Consider the following 14,387-nt stretch of genomic DNA (forward strand, 5'->3'; position numbering starts at 1 on the left):
GCTCACGGGCCGAGTTAATATTTATGTCAATCCAATGAATATCTTATCTTTCTCTCAGTTAGTGTCAGTTAGCAGCAATTTATGTAAGGCAGGGGTGGCCAATCCTGGTCCTCGAGAGCACCTATCCAGCATGTTTTAGATGTTTCCCTGCTTCAGCACAACGTGATAAAAGTAGCTGTTTCAACCATAGACATATATACGTAGACGCCCCATCGAGTGTTCTTGCCCGCTGCATCGATACGTCAACGACGCCGCCATATTGGATGTTCAAGACTGCGCTGTAAACTAATACGAGTAAATTGACTTATTTTCATAAAGCGCCTTTCTACAAAGAAATGTACGTTTTACGTCTCATTCACACACGCACTAATATACTTGGGAAACAGTTAGGCACCAAATATAATATATTTAATTTTCTCAGATGGCAAAAATAAGAACTTTATTGATCCCACATAGGAGTAATTCATGTTATATCAACTATAGAGAACAAGGTAAGTAGTGCCGAAAAACAATATATATCCCCCCTCACAAAAATAAGAAAAATAGAGAAACATATTTTCTCATCAACAAAACATATTTTAAAATTTTCAAGTAACAAAATAACATATTTGAACCATTTTTCAGACAATAAAATAACATTTGAACCATTTTTCAGACAACAAAAAACATTATTATTTTTGTGAGGGGGGATATATATTGTTTTTCGGCACTACCTTGTTCTTTATAGCTGATATAACATGAATTACTCCTATGTGGGATCAATAAAGTTCTTATTTTTGCAATCTGAGAAAATTAAATATATTATATTTGGTGCCTAACTGTTTCCCAAGTATATTAGTGCATGTGTGAATGAATAAATGAGACGTAAAACTTTCTTTGTAGAAAGGCGCTTTATGAAAATAGGTCCATTCACTTGTATTAGTTTACAGCGCAGTCTTGCCACATCCAATATGGCGGCGACGTCGACGTACGGCTCAGCGATCGATCGTTTATATGTCTATGGTTTCAACAACAGAACTGTTCAGACCTTTATGACAAGCTAATGATGAGGAGTAATTTGAATCAGGTGTGAGGAAGCAGGGAAACATCTAAAACATGCTGGATAGCGGCTCTCGAGGACCAGGATTGGCCACCCCTTGTGTAAGGCATGTAATCCCTCATGCTTAAGATGTTTTCAAAAGTTTTTTTTTGTAAAATTAAATGAACCTTCCATTAACACAGAGGTTTCTACTATCTGAAAGTCACCAGGGGCTGATTTAACTGTTCAAACTATGAAGTGCTGACTTTTCTGGGTGGGGTTTGAGATGCTGCATAAAATTAGACGGTCGGTTCAACATCTGTAAATTCACTGCTGGAAAGGTTTGCAGCCCTATTTGCCCTGTGTGTTCGGTTTATGTAGCTAATTTTTATCACAGAAGGTACCGTAGCTCGAAGACGTCACATCAGAGTGGAAAAATGGAATACTAAACATTGCTGATGATCTTTGGCAACAGGCCTATCTCCCTGTACTCCGACCACAACAGTTTTGATCGGCTGATGGATTTTTCATCGCAAATATGGCATTGTCGTAGTCTAGCCTAGATGATAGATACGCGGAAGAGAGTTTGGTTTGCTTTGGAGGAGGATGCTCCTCATTTCGATAACATTCTGCAGATGAAAGAGGAATAAAAACAATTAAAAAATCTTTATACAGGAATTCCTATATAAATCCTAATAAAGAATGACTCTGTGGCCCTACAGAGTACAGAAAGCCAACCCATTTACATCCAAAATAACTATATAATTAAATCATTCTCGCACTTTTCCACTGGTACCTACTCGGCTCTACTCATCTTGCCTAGTTTCTTTTCCATAACAATTCAGTACCTGGAGCAGAAGTAGGCGGGGGTGGAGCGAAGCTGCTGTGACGTATTTGATTGTGTGATCCAAACGAAGAAGACAACAACACTAATCTTGATATCAAATGTTCATATAATTCTTTCACAAATTTAAAACTGACAAAAAAAAAAAAAAAATCACTTCCGTCACTGATTAATTTCCTCAAACTCCGTTGATGAAAAGATAGGGGTGTCTAGAGCATTGCAATGGAACCATATTTCATGTTTCCTGATAATATCCATTCATGAAGGAAACATAATTAGTTCCTGACCAAAACCCCATTTCAAATAAGCTCTGTGGGATAAGAGAAAGTAAAAAGGCAATTTCAAAGTTTATTTAGACGGGACAATGCATATTCAGTGTGTAAATACACTGGTTTTAGCAGAATTGCTAGTTTCCACCCGCAGTCCCCACAAACAACCAGACACACTCACACTCACACCTACGGGCAATTTACAGTGATCAATTTACCTAGCATGCATGTTTTTGGACTATGGGAGGAAACCGGAGTACCTGGAGGAAACCCACGCAACGCGGGGAGAACATGCAAACTGCTAATTTGTAGCTTTAATGTTGTTCCAGTATTTTAAACACTAAATACAGACAGAAACTCTTCATATTTCTCAAATGGTTAATAATTAATTAATTAATTAAACATTTTTTAGGATTTTAGATGTGAAAGGAATCAGATAAAAGTGTGTCACTGCCTAAAACTGCAAGACCATGGGTGATCTTTTACGGGTATTTCAAATATAGATTTCTCCAGAACTTTCAGTTCCCAGCCCGTTGCCATGGGGACAAGTTGGTCCAAATGAGACATTTCTAAAAGGCTGAAACCAGCAGTTTAGCTGGGATGGTTTTAAAAGCCCTCACGACTTAATGTAGTTAATGTAATGTAGATTGATAGAAGACAAATAGTGGAAATACATGTCTAAATCAGATTCTTCACCATTTTATCTCCCTTTCGCCTTTGATTCTCCTCTCAGAGGTTGCTAAAAAGAATAGAGGCTCTTTGTTTGGTCTCAGTGCTGAAGGAAAACTCATTATTCTTATTTTTTCATTATTTACTCAGAATTAAACAAATGCCATTACCTTTCGAAATTCCATATGTATTTAAAGGTATGCAATTCGTAAAGTTGTGCTAGTTAGTGCACTGAAGGACCTTACTATTTTGAGTTAACTTCTTCACAAGTGAAGAAAAACTATTGCGAGTTTGTCACACAAATGTCTCAATACCATGTGGGAGAAATATTCGGGAAGCTGCCATACTTAAATTTCAGTAACAAAGATGGTGAAAGACAAAGCTTTAACACTCCCTCAGCGTAATAATGCCGGAGCTCAGACTGGAAGCTCTCAGAGACTACTCAGACGATGACAGAGAAGTGGTTAGTTTTGCAATAACAAACTAATAAAAGCTGAAACACATATCACCTACATTTTCCCCCGAAACCCCTGAAGCAGCTACTCTGACCGGGGAGGATAGGTGTTGCGGTGAGCTGTGCGAGGAGCTGATATTCCCGCGGTGGACTACAGTAGTGGATGAATAAATGAGGTTCTTACAAAGTCAGGTTCTGGTAAACTGTGTTGTATGGTTCTATGGTGTGTGTCTTTGTCACGAGGTACTGGTAGGTGGACCAGAAAACGGACGCAGAGAATGGAAAGTGGATGATTTATATGGATTTATTTTGGCAGGAATATGAAGTTATGACGATCAGAGGCGATCCAAGAAAGAACTGAGGACAGACTGTGAACGAGCAGGCAGGCAGGAAGGAAGGGCAGCTGGCGAGGAACGTCACGGATCAGGTCCGACTCGTCCGAGGGTTACCCGACTGGCAGAAAACAAAGATCTTTTGTGTTGTAGAATATATATTTTCATTTGAATTTCACTTTCATATTTCTGAGGTTTTGAATCATCTGCCGTGTCCTCATGACATGCATGTTCTAGTGCTTCATTGGGACCACATTGGTTACCTCCGTCCAGTGTGTCCATGTCAGAATCTTAACATTATGTTCGTATCTACAGTTGGAGAATATGGAAAATGCTAATTAAAAAAAAAACATTTGAAGCAATTCCTTATTTACTTTGACTTGAATTTCTTTACAGTCAGAATGAAAACTAAACATGTCTCCGAAACATGGATCCATTTTTGTCATTTAAGTTTTTAGCCCTTGACACATAACACAAGAGGCAATTGAGCAAAGTACAGAGGTGAAAGAAAAAAACTGGCAACTTAAACGGTTGATTGTAATGATGATGGGCTAAGAAAGCCAAACATAAAAGTCTGAGTCTGTCTTCAGTGTCACATACTGCTCATACAATGCAGTATGTAATGCATACTTCGATGAAAGTTTTGTTAGAATATGATATCCAACCATAAAAACAATTATGTCAAAGGTATAACCAGAAGAAGCAGCTGGACTTCTTATGAATGGCTCCTGCTGTAGCAGCAATTTTTATTAATTCACTATCCGAGGTAGACAAGTCAGATGTGTACTGGAAATTTTCCCAATAGTATACTGAATACTACATACTACATACTACATACTACATACTACATACTACATACTACATTCTAACAAAATCAGAATGCACTTATAGTATAGTTAATATGTGGTTTCCAAAATGCTTTTCTTTCTCAAAAATGTCTTTGAGGTTTATTATCCCCAAAGGGCAAGATCGTCGAAGAGCGACAGAGGTTGTTTTTTTCTTTTTAATGAAAACACTTCTTTAGTTTTTTTCCCATTGATTGATTGACCTTTACTTTGTCAACAAACAAACTTTACAAAAATGATGTTCTCTTGTAGAAACATTTTTCCTTCTACAAGCATAATGTCATTATAAAAATTTACAAAGGAAACAAATCAGTATTCTTAAAGGTCTTTGAAGGAAACATGCACCCTCTGTTCGGGGCCGATGATGAAAAGGCACAGACTGTTATCAGCAACAAGGGCAACGTCCAGGGTGATGCTGTGGCGTTGTATCAGTGACCTTTGCAAAGGTAATTTTCCCTTCTGTGATCGCTACATTAATGCAGAAGACTAAAGGGAGATTTTATAGCAACACATGCTGCCATCTATATGACAAGTTTCCAGGGATGTTTGTTCATTTTCAAACAAATAAATGTAAAACCACGTTTTCTCACCACACAAGCATGGGTGACTGGTGAACTGGCCTGCCTGCAGTTCTCGTCAATCCTCAACTCAGATGATGGCGTGTTGCACACCTTAAGACAGGGAGAATGGGAGAAAATAACGAATGAAACACTTCATTATTATTTGCTATCCTCAGTGTCTGAAAGCTGTGTCTTGAGAAGGGACGGCATCATTCGTGGTGGAAGCTTTATTGCTCCTGATCTGCTTCTGTGCATCTTAAATTTAATTTGCTCCGACTTCGGTCATGCTTTCTGCAAAGTAATTAAAAATTGTTTCTTTTCTTCTTCTTCTTGTATTGTCCAAAGCTTTGTCTGATTTGGTGTTGTTGGATGATGAAATCTTCCATATTGTTCCTCAACTACTGGATCCTAACACTGGATCATGAATATAACACCAGAGTTGGATCAGTTGCAACGATCGTTGGATCAATTATTGCATAACTCTTATCATTTAATCGGATAAAATTTCAAACCTCCTTAGTCACAGTTATAATACAACAGCGTAATAGTCGTAGTCTGACTCCTCAAGTCCCCAGTGTTTAAGTACAAATTCTAGTCATTAAGGAAAAATCTGAGTTGAGGTCACTATCGATCTGAGTCCAGTCCAGTTGACACAGCTGTGGGCTTTTTAGACACAAGCACAGTATAAAACAAATGTCTCAGTCTCTCTTAGCATGCTGTATATGCTCGTTAGACTAAGGCCCCGTTTACACATAGCCGGGTATTTACAAAAACGGATATTTCCCCCTCTACGTTTTGAAAAATTCCATAGTTTACACGAGATCGTTTTCAAAATCTCTTAGTTTACACGAATCCGCATAAATAGGCTGTTAACGTCATGCCAGCCAATCAGAATCCTGGAAAAAACATCAACAAATGACACGTGTAACTTCCAGTTAAGACTGATTTATGGTTCCGCGTTACACCAACGCAGAGCCTACGGCGTAGGGTACGCGGCGACGCACACCGTACGGCGCGTATCGCCGCGTACCCTACGCCGTAGGCTCTGCGTCGATTTAACGCGGGACCATAATTCAGGCTTTACTTCCAAGACGGAACGAGAGTCTTTCGTTTGGAGTGACAGAGAAGTGGAGTTACTTTTAAGTGTGACTTTAGAATATTAAACAGGTAAAATACGAGAAAATATTGACGGTGGCCAAACTAATTATAAACACAGGTCGCAGACATGACGCTGGTGACGTTTCTGTTGCATAATGTGACGTTCTGAAGCCTAAATCTCCGTTTTCCTCTGTTTAGACGCAAACGTGAAAACTGAGTTTTTGAAAATCTCCACTTTGGCCGGAGTTTTCAGAAATTATCGTTTTTGGTGACTTTGAGCTCCGTTTTCGTGTAAACGAACGGCCAAAACGCATGAAAACGCCTCCGTTTTTGCTCCGTGTAAACGGGGCCTGAATAGCATTACGGTGAAAGCAGTTAAATATACATTAACTTAGAAATGAGCAGCATCTGAATCAGAAGCTTTATTGTCATAAACGCGGTAAAAAGCAGTCCCACCATGTCATGAAATCCTCACGGTTACGTGACTCCCTTCCCATGACAGTTGAACAAAAAAGTGAACAAATCATAACTGAAAATAGTCAAATTAAATAATAAACAAAAAAGACATGAGGACAAAAAAAGTGGTGCAAAATGTGTCTTGTGAAAATGTGGAAAGAAGAGGCCAGAGGAGGAGGATGGAGCAGCGGGGGGTTTGGGGGTGTTGGGCAGCCTGATGGCCTGATGGGTAGAAGTTGTTTGAAGTTTAATGGAAAGGTCAGATTTAACAGTTTAATGGAAAGGTCAGGCGCGTGTCTTCAAAGATGAGCTTTAAAGTGGGGGCCAATGAATACGCTGAGTGGTTCTGCCCATCTCCTCCCGCTAAATCTGAGTCTGCGACACTATAACCACCAATACTGGTACTGGATTAATGTGGGACTTCATATCTGAACCGGAGAACCGTTCTCAACAACACGAGGAGCTAATCACGCAGTCGCATACAGGTGGAAGTGCCGGTTTTGTTGTTGCAGATAAGTCAAAAGATATTACTTGATGACTAGTCACTTCCTGCATATGCCTGCACTTTATTTTTTGTTTATTCCCTCACTGTGGTGTTATGTGGCTGTTATTTATTTATTTATTTGTTGTCAAACTGTGAAAATATATTGAATGCGCACTCTGTTACCACCGTAACAAATTCCTATGTGTTTTACACAAATGGCAAATAAAGAAATCTGAATCTGAATCTGAATCTGAATCTGATAATCCTGCTATGTGTAAACAATCTGAATCTAATTGTGAAGAGAGAGTTTACATCAAGCAGATACTTATCTTTATGCAGGGAGCCAGTAAACGTAAAAAGGTTTTTTATCTGGTTATACCGAGGCCACTGTCTCCTCCGTCAAAACAGACTGAGCAGCTCTTTGGCTGACTGCTGTGGCTCTGCTCGTCTGGGTGAAACCCAATAAACCCAGAACGTTCATTTGAGTCTTTATTTCTTTCTTGATCTATCCTCACTTCAGATACACTTGTCCACAACGTCAATATATTCACATGCTATTGCTTTCATGGCAGTAAAAATAGTGGATGAAACATGTTTGGCAACACATTTCAGCTGGAAACCTGAAGTTAAAAGAAAGGACTGACCTCGTCTTGTGTCATTTTTCTGACCTAAGACCTGTGAACCCCAATCACAGAGACCCTTGATCAGAAACTGAAATGTTTCACACTAGATAAATAAATAAATCTACTTCTGTCCTAGTTTTGCATCTTTTTTTGAAGGCATGAAAGCTTAGAGAGTCGGATGTCAGAGCAAATCCGGGTCTACCAGCTCTGCAACAAGACCCGAGCACACCAGGTACCGGCATCTCCTTTGGTTCTGTAGTTCTCCATCTACGCTCACTCCAAGTGGGCTCCTAGCTTCGTTGCTCACAGTGCATCCCAATTATCAGTTTTCTTCATCAAAGGGAGACATTAGATTCGTTCATGTGCTCTGTTTCAGTTCAGTTACTGCCCTAAAAAAGGCTGAGATTTAGAGTGCAATGTTTGGTTTCCTTAATGAATCATTTATTATTTATATTATACAGTTCCTGTCTCACAATCGCACCGCTTTTATCCGTATCTCATATTTTTACCTGTCTCCGTGTATCCCGGTTCCCCTTCCTCATCCTCTATCACTATAGCAACAGGAGTACATACATGTAAACCCTGAGCCGCTGCTCTCAACCAGCAAGTACAAATAGCTAAGTTTGTGGTCAAAAGTCCAAATACACAAATAATTAAGTGAGTAAGTAAACAAATAGTTAAAATGCTGTTGGCACATATGCTGCACATTTGCACCAGATAATGAAGTGCACTTTTAGAGTAAATAGAGTAAAAAAAGAGTAAAAAAGAATATGACCACTAGAGTAAAACCTGAAGAGAGGACCGATGAAGATGCACGGCGATGATGGACTGCATCTGTTTACTGGAGTCTGCAGGGAGCGTGAGAGCCAAGAAGAGAAAGCATGAATACATTATTATTATTATAGATTTAATTAAAGTAGCTCCTGCAAACTGCTTACATAAAGCAAGTGTCTTCCAGATCACCCCGTTATTGTTTATTCCTCAGCCTTCAAACTGTTATCAACAGCTTCAATTGCCAGTGCCGGATGTGTGAACAAGCCAGGTCTGCTCCACTCCCACACGCCGCTCAGCTACTGAAGGTATGCAGCATCTGTTCCCACTGCTCAGCGTATACAATTTTAACAGAGGGTACTGTTTACAGTTTGGATGTCACAGATTACAAGTGATGAAGGAACAGAGCTCCATTGTGTTGTCAGTATTAAGGATATGAAGTGTTGTGTTCGACACAAAGCGAAGTGAAGTGTTTAGAGGGAGGGTTTCCTGGCCACATAAGTGTCTTTGTTGAGCCTGAACTGTATGTCCCCGCTATTGCTATTATACTCCAAGATTTTCTCATTATACAAGCGCTCCTTGTTCAGTATTCTTCCAGATCAATACAAGGACTCGCTGTCCCTAAATTAACTTCCAAGAATATTACTATCTGATCTGTGTAGCACCGCTTTGGGAGAACCGGAGAACAAAAGAATTAAAACATCTAAAACTCATATTAACTTAATTGGGTCATGTAATGGGTATTATGAAATCCTTACGAGGGTCTCAGTAACCACATCATCATTTAATAAATAATGTTCAGTGGAGGATACAACTATATATGAAATAAAAGAGAGAAAAAAAATTTAATTTCATAATGTATCATAATAATTATTTTGAGTGAACTAAATGATGTAAGACAAACTACAATAATATGCACGTGTAATATAATCTGAAATATAAAAAAGATTATAATTTACTATATCAAATATATATAAAATAATATATTAAATATATATTAATTAAATATAATATATTTTATCCCATATATTTTTTTTAATTATATACTGTTTGCTTTTTTATCCTTTTTCTCTGCATGTGTGTGTTGTGTGTACTGCTGCTGTTCAACGTGAATTTCCCCACAGGGATGAATAAAGGACTATCTAATCTAATCTCTAATCTAATATATACCTTTGTATATATATATATATATATATATATATATATATATATATATATATATATATATATATATATATATATATATATATATATATATACCTTGTTTAATAATTCAAATATAGGGGTCTGCTGGAGTTTGTCCCAGTTTGCCATCCAGCTTGGGTGGGTCTCCAGTCCATCACAGCACTACACAGAAACAAACATCCATGGAGGAAAGTACACAAACCTCCAACAGAAATGTCCCATCCTGGATCCAGACCAATCAGCTGGTGCAACAGAGACTCACCTGGAATCATTTCTGAAGTCCTGAATAAAATATCACAGCATTTCCTGACTGATGGGTTGACTTTATCTAATTACGTGGATATAAAAATCCCGTTAGTCCCGTCGTTCCCAAATACACATTAGTTCAGAAACGTCCTTATTAGAAGTGAGTTTCTGTGTGTGTGACACATGATGGGAGTCGCGGATGATGCAGTCTTCAAAAACACAGTCCTGTCGTGGAACACACCCCCATCTAGTGGAGGCGTGCAGTTACTGCACCCGTTCATTGATCAGCCAATGGTGTGAATGAATGCACGTTCATGAGCAGCAGCACGTCAAAAACACACCTAGTGAGGAAAACACGTGCATGACGACGCTGCTTTGGCTGTACTGTTGGATAGGTCACATTTTACAGGCCTTAAACTTAAAATTAAAACTGTTTATTGTGGCAGTGCTTTGTTCCAATAATGCTGCACCAATGCACTCCTTTTTAATTTCCAAGAGTAACTGTATTTAGTCTGCTGTTCTCATCCAACTCACTGCAGGCACGAGACAGGTCGCTGCACAAGTCTAGTGTCAATAATATGAAACCTAAGTGCCTGAACAAAGACTGCGTGGCCCAGGGGGAATTATCATCTGTCAGGTGCTCTGTTGACTGGAGTACTTCCAGCAGTCCGCTGGTTGTCTTGGCAACTGGTCATTATAAGACCACATGCCAACATGCCTTACCTACGCCAGTAGAAGAAGAAATATTCAGGGAAAAGGTTGGAATAGTTTTCTCTCTGCTCCAGTGGTTCTCAGTGCACCGACCAGTGCTCTTCCCCAGTGCACTGGCCTGTACACGCAGAGAAAGTAAATGAAACGCTGCAGTGTATCTGGTTAGCCACGTCACACGTGTGTCATGTACCAGATGCCTCGCCAGAAGAAAATAGTTGCTGTTCTGAGGGATACACGGGAGACACGGAGAAGAGCTAACCAGCACAACCAAACACCAGTCTGAGCAAATAAAAATAAACAATATGGTGCTAAATATGGTGCTGTGTGCAGTTTGTTGTCCATGTGGCTTTGTCTGGCCTCTTGCATGTAGACTCGATAACGTGGGGTTCAGGTTAACATCCAAGACCTCTGACTGGACATTTCTGAGAATTTCTCGCCAGACGGTGGCGTTCGGTCCTCTCAGACCATTTTTTTGTGCTTCAAACTCATGCAAAAATGAAAGACTTATTATTTATGACCAGGATCTCCTGTGGTGAGAAAACCTGTAATATTTAAGTATAACTTGTCCACTAATTTTATATTTATTTGTGTTGAAAAAAAAAGAAACACATTTTCTGTTTTCTCACAGTGATGTACGATACAGCGGCCCTCCGCACGATCCCATCAAGCACCTCTCATCAAAAGGGCTTGAAAAGACCGAATGATGAATGCCTGATAAGAACTCCCACTCGTCTCTCTTTGTCTTCCGTGCAGCAGATGTTTTCCCTTTGACCCATATAAAAGGACTCTGTTTCTGTGACCAGGCTTGTCCATTCCTCCGAGGTCACAGGTCACCCTGGTCCTGGGGCGGAGCTGTCACTGCGAGTCTAAACATTCGACGGCCACCGGAGCGTGAAGACAACACCGCGCCTGTGAGAAGGCTCTGCGGCCGTCTCACCGTCCATATGTTGATCAAGCTGAAAGTTTCAGCTGCTGCTGGTGACGCCTCGGGGGGAGAGAGCAGACCTACCCCTACCCAACAGGATGTAAAGGTTAACTTAAACTGTTAACTGTGTGATAACAGTTTAAGCCTGCCCAGGAATGCTGCATGGGTGAGGTGTAGTGACACCCAACCCAGTACTACTCAACTCAAATTCCTCCATGTCCACGACCACATCCATAAAAACAAAAGAACTGAAGGGGGAATTAGGAAAGACACTGCACACGCGATCTCCAACCAAGTTTATTTCTCATGCACGCATTCTCAAAGAATATGACCACATCTTCTACGATGGTTTGATGTTGTTTCAGAACATTTTTGCATTACACCTTGTTTTTGTGCCCTCCGTAAAACTGTGAACAATTTGCCAAACAATGTTCCAACGGCGACCTGTTGCTGAGGAGCAATTATGATGTTACAGTTTAACTCCAAAGGCAAATCACTGGGGGAGTTGTTGGTCCAACAACAGGGGCAGCCTATTTGACATCTCTGGGCTAAAGGCAGGGGTGCACCCTGGGTGGGCCGCCAGTCCATCGCTACGTGAGTGTTGCATGTACATCAACGATCATAGGGATTTCTGCTCCCAGTCAGAACTGACATATTAGTGCATATTCCTTCTCTTTGTGTGTCAGACAGGCTCCCAGTCCACTTTACACCCCCGTAAACACATAACAACCAGGTAAACTGAGCATGAGCGAATAAAAACAGGCTGAAAACTCAGAATTGATTGATTGATTGATTGATTGATTGATTGATTGATTGATTGATTGATTGATTGATTGATTGATTGATTGATTGATTGATTGATTGATTGATTGAATTATTTATCTCGAACACATAAGGAAAAAAATATAACATTTTAAAACAAATTCAAAACATACAGAAAAAAAGCAACAACAACAAAAACGTAATACAAACAGGGTCCGAAAAGGAGCAGGTAGAAGTAAAACGTATTTAACCCTGCCCCTTTGTTACCTCTATTATAAATTAAACATAAATATTAATAATAAATAGCTGCTAATTTACCTATTAGGCTACCGATTTTCCCATTTGTTCAGCCTTTGCACCTAACCAGCTAACAAACACAATCTTTCCTTAACATAGCTCCTCCTCAATCAAATAACTTCCCAGAACTTCCTTTTGTACCGTTTTTTAAATTGATTTATATTTGTACATTGCTTCAACCCATCACCCAACCCATTCCATAAATCCACTCCAACAACTGAGATACACATGCTTTTCCTTTTAGAATGAAAACATTGTTTTTTTAAATTAAATTTTCCTCTTGAATTATAATACCCCTCCCTGTCACAAAACATTTTCTGTAAATTGCCTGGAAGTGAATCAGTTCTCGCTTTGAATATGATTTGTAGAGTTTTTAGTTCGACAATGTCCCAGAATTTCAACACATGCGACTTTAAAAACAGTGTGTTTGTGTGATCCTTATAACCCACATTGTGAAGTATCCTGATTGCTTTTTTTTGCAGTCTGAATAGCGGTTGTAAATTGCTTATATATGTGTTGCCCCAAACTTCCACACAATAATCCAGATATGGTAATACTAGTGATAATGATTTATAATCCAGCATGTATCTTGTTCTCCCCAATATTGCTACACTCTTTGCCAGTTTTGTTCTTATATGATTTATATGGGGTTTCCAGCAGATTTTGTGATCCAGTATCACTCCCAGAAATGTATTTTCATACACCCTTTCAATATGTACATTATTGATCGTTATTTGCACAGTATCAATTGGGATTGTGCGATTTGCAAACAACATATATTTAGTTTTCTTAAGATTTAAAGATAATTTGTTAACATCAAACCAGTGTTTTAATGTTTTCATTTCTGCCTTGACCAACTCCAAAAGCTGCTGTAGATCTTCCCCAGAACAAAAGATATTTGTATCATCGGCGAATATAACAAACTTAAATATTGCTGATGCTTTACATATGTCATTAATGTATAAAGTAAAGAGTTTAGGTCCTAACACTGACCCCTGTGGGACCCCACAGGTAATGTCCAAGCCTGAAGCCAAGAATTAAGAATGAACTAATGCATTTTAATTGATAAAGCAACATATTTGGTTCCTTAACCAAATTACCCAATAATGTTAGATAGCATGTCTCTAGTTTTGAAGTTGGAAACAGTTGCTGCATTGTGGGGCCAGGCAGCCATGTTGGTAGCTACGGAGTGTTATGGTTTTGATAGTTCCTGTTTTATTTTGAAGCCCGTGTCTTTGTGCTTCAGTTCTGGCTTGACTTTCCTGTTTCCCATCTGCCCTGATCGTCTGCACCTGTGTCTCCTTAACCCTTCTGTATATCTGGTCTTGTCTTTCCCTTGCTCCCTGCTGGTCCGTACTGTTTCCTCCCTCCGTGTTTTTGTAGTTTTTTGATTCTTGTTTAAGCTCTTGTTTTTTTGTATCCTGCACAGCAGCGCTTTTGTTTAAGTACAATAAATCACATGTTTTTGTAACTCCAGCCTCCTGCTCTCCTACATCTGGGTCCCACTCCAACCATTTCCTAACACGGAGGACAGTAATAAGAAAATGGGCCAATTATAAACCAGTTCAAAGGGACATGTCATCACCCTAAGGTCACCCTACGTTTTTTTTTTTTGGAGAAGATGGATCTTTTGAATGGTTTAGGTCCGTGTAAGAGTCCAACGACCGCACTGCTAAGCTCACCTGCTACCTCCGCTGAGACAGTCGAGGTGTTGTCTCGTGATGTCTGTTGTTCTGGAGTTACAAACTTCTTGAAGCACTTTCAATTCACAAACATGGATACAGGACTTGCAAGTATCCAAGGTAGCAAGCTCTTCCAGCTCAGTTTTTCTAACAAAA

The sequence above is a fragment of the Cololabis saira genome, chromosome 10 (genome assembly GCF_033807715.1).
Source record: "Cololabis saira isolate AMF1-May2022 chromosome 10, fColSai1.1, whole genome shotgun sequence".
In the NCBI taxonomy this organism is placed as follows: Eukaryota; Metazoa; Chordata; class Actinopteri; order Beloniformes; family Belonidae; genus Cololabis; species Cololabis saira.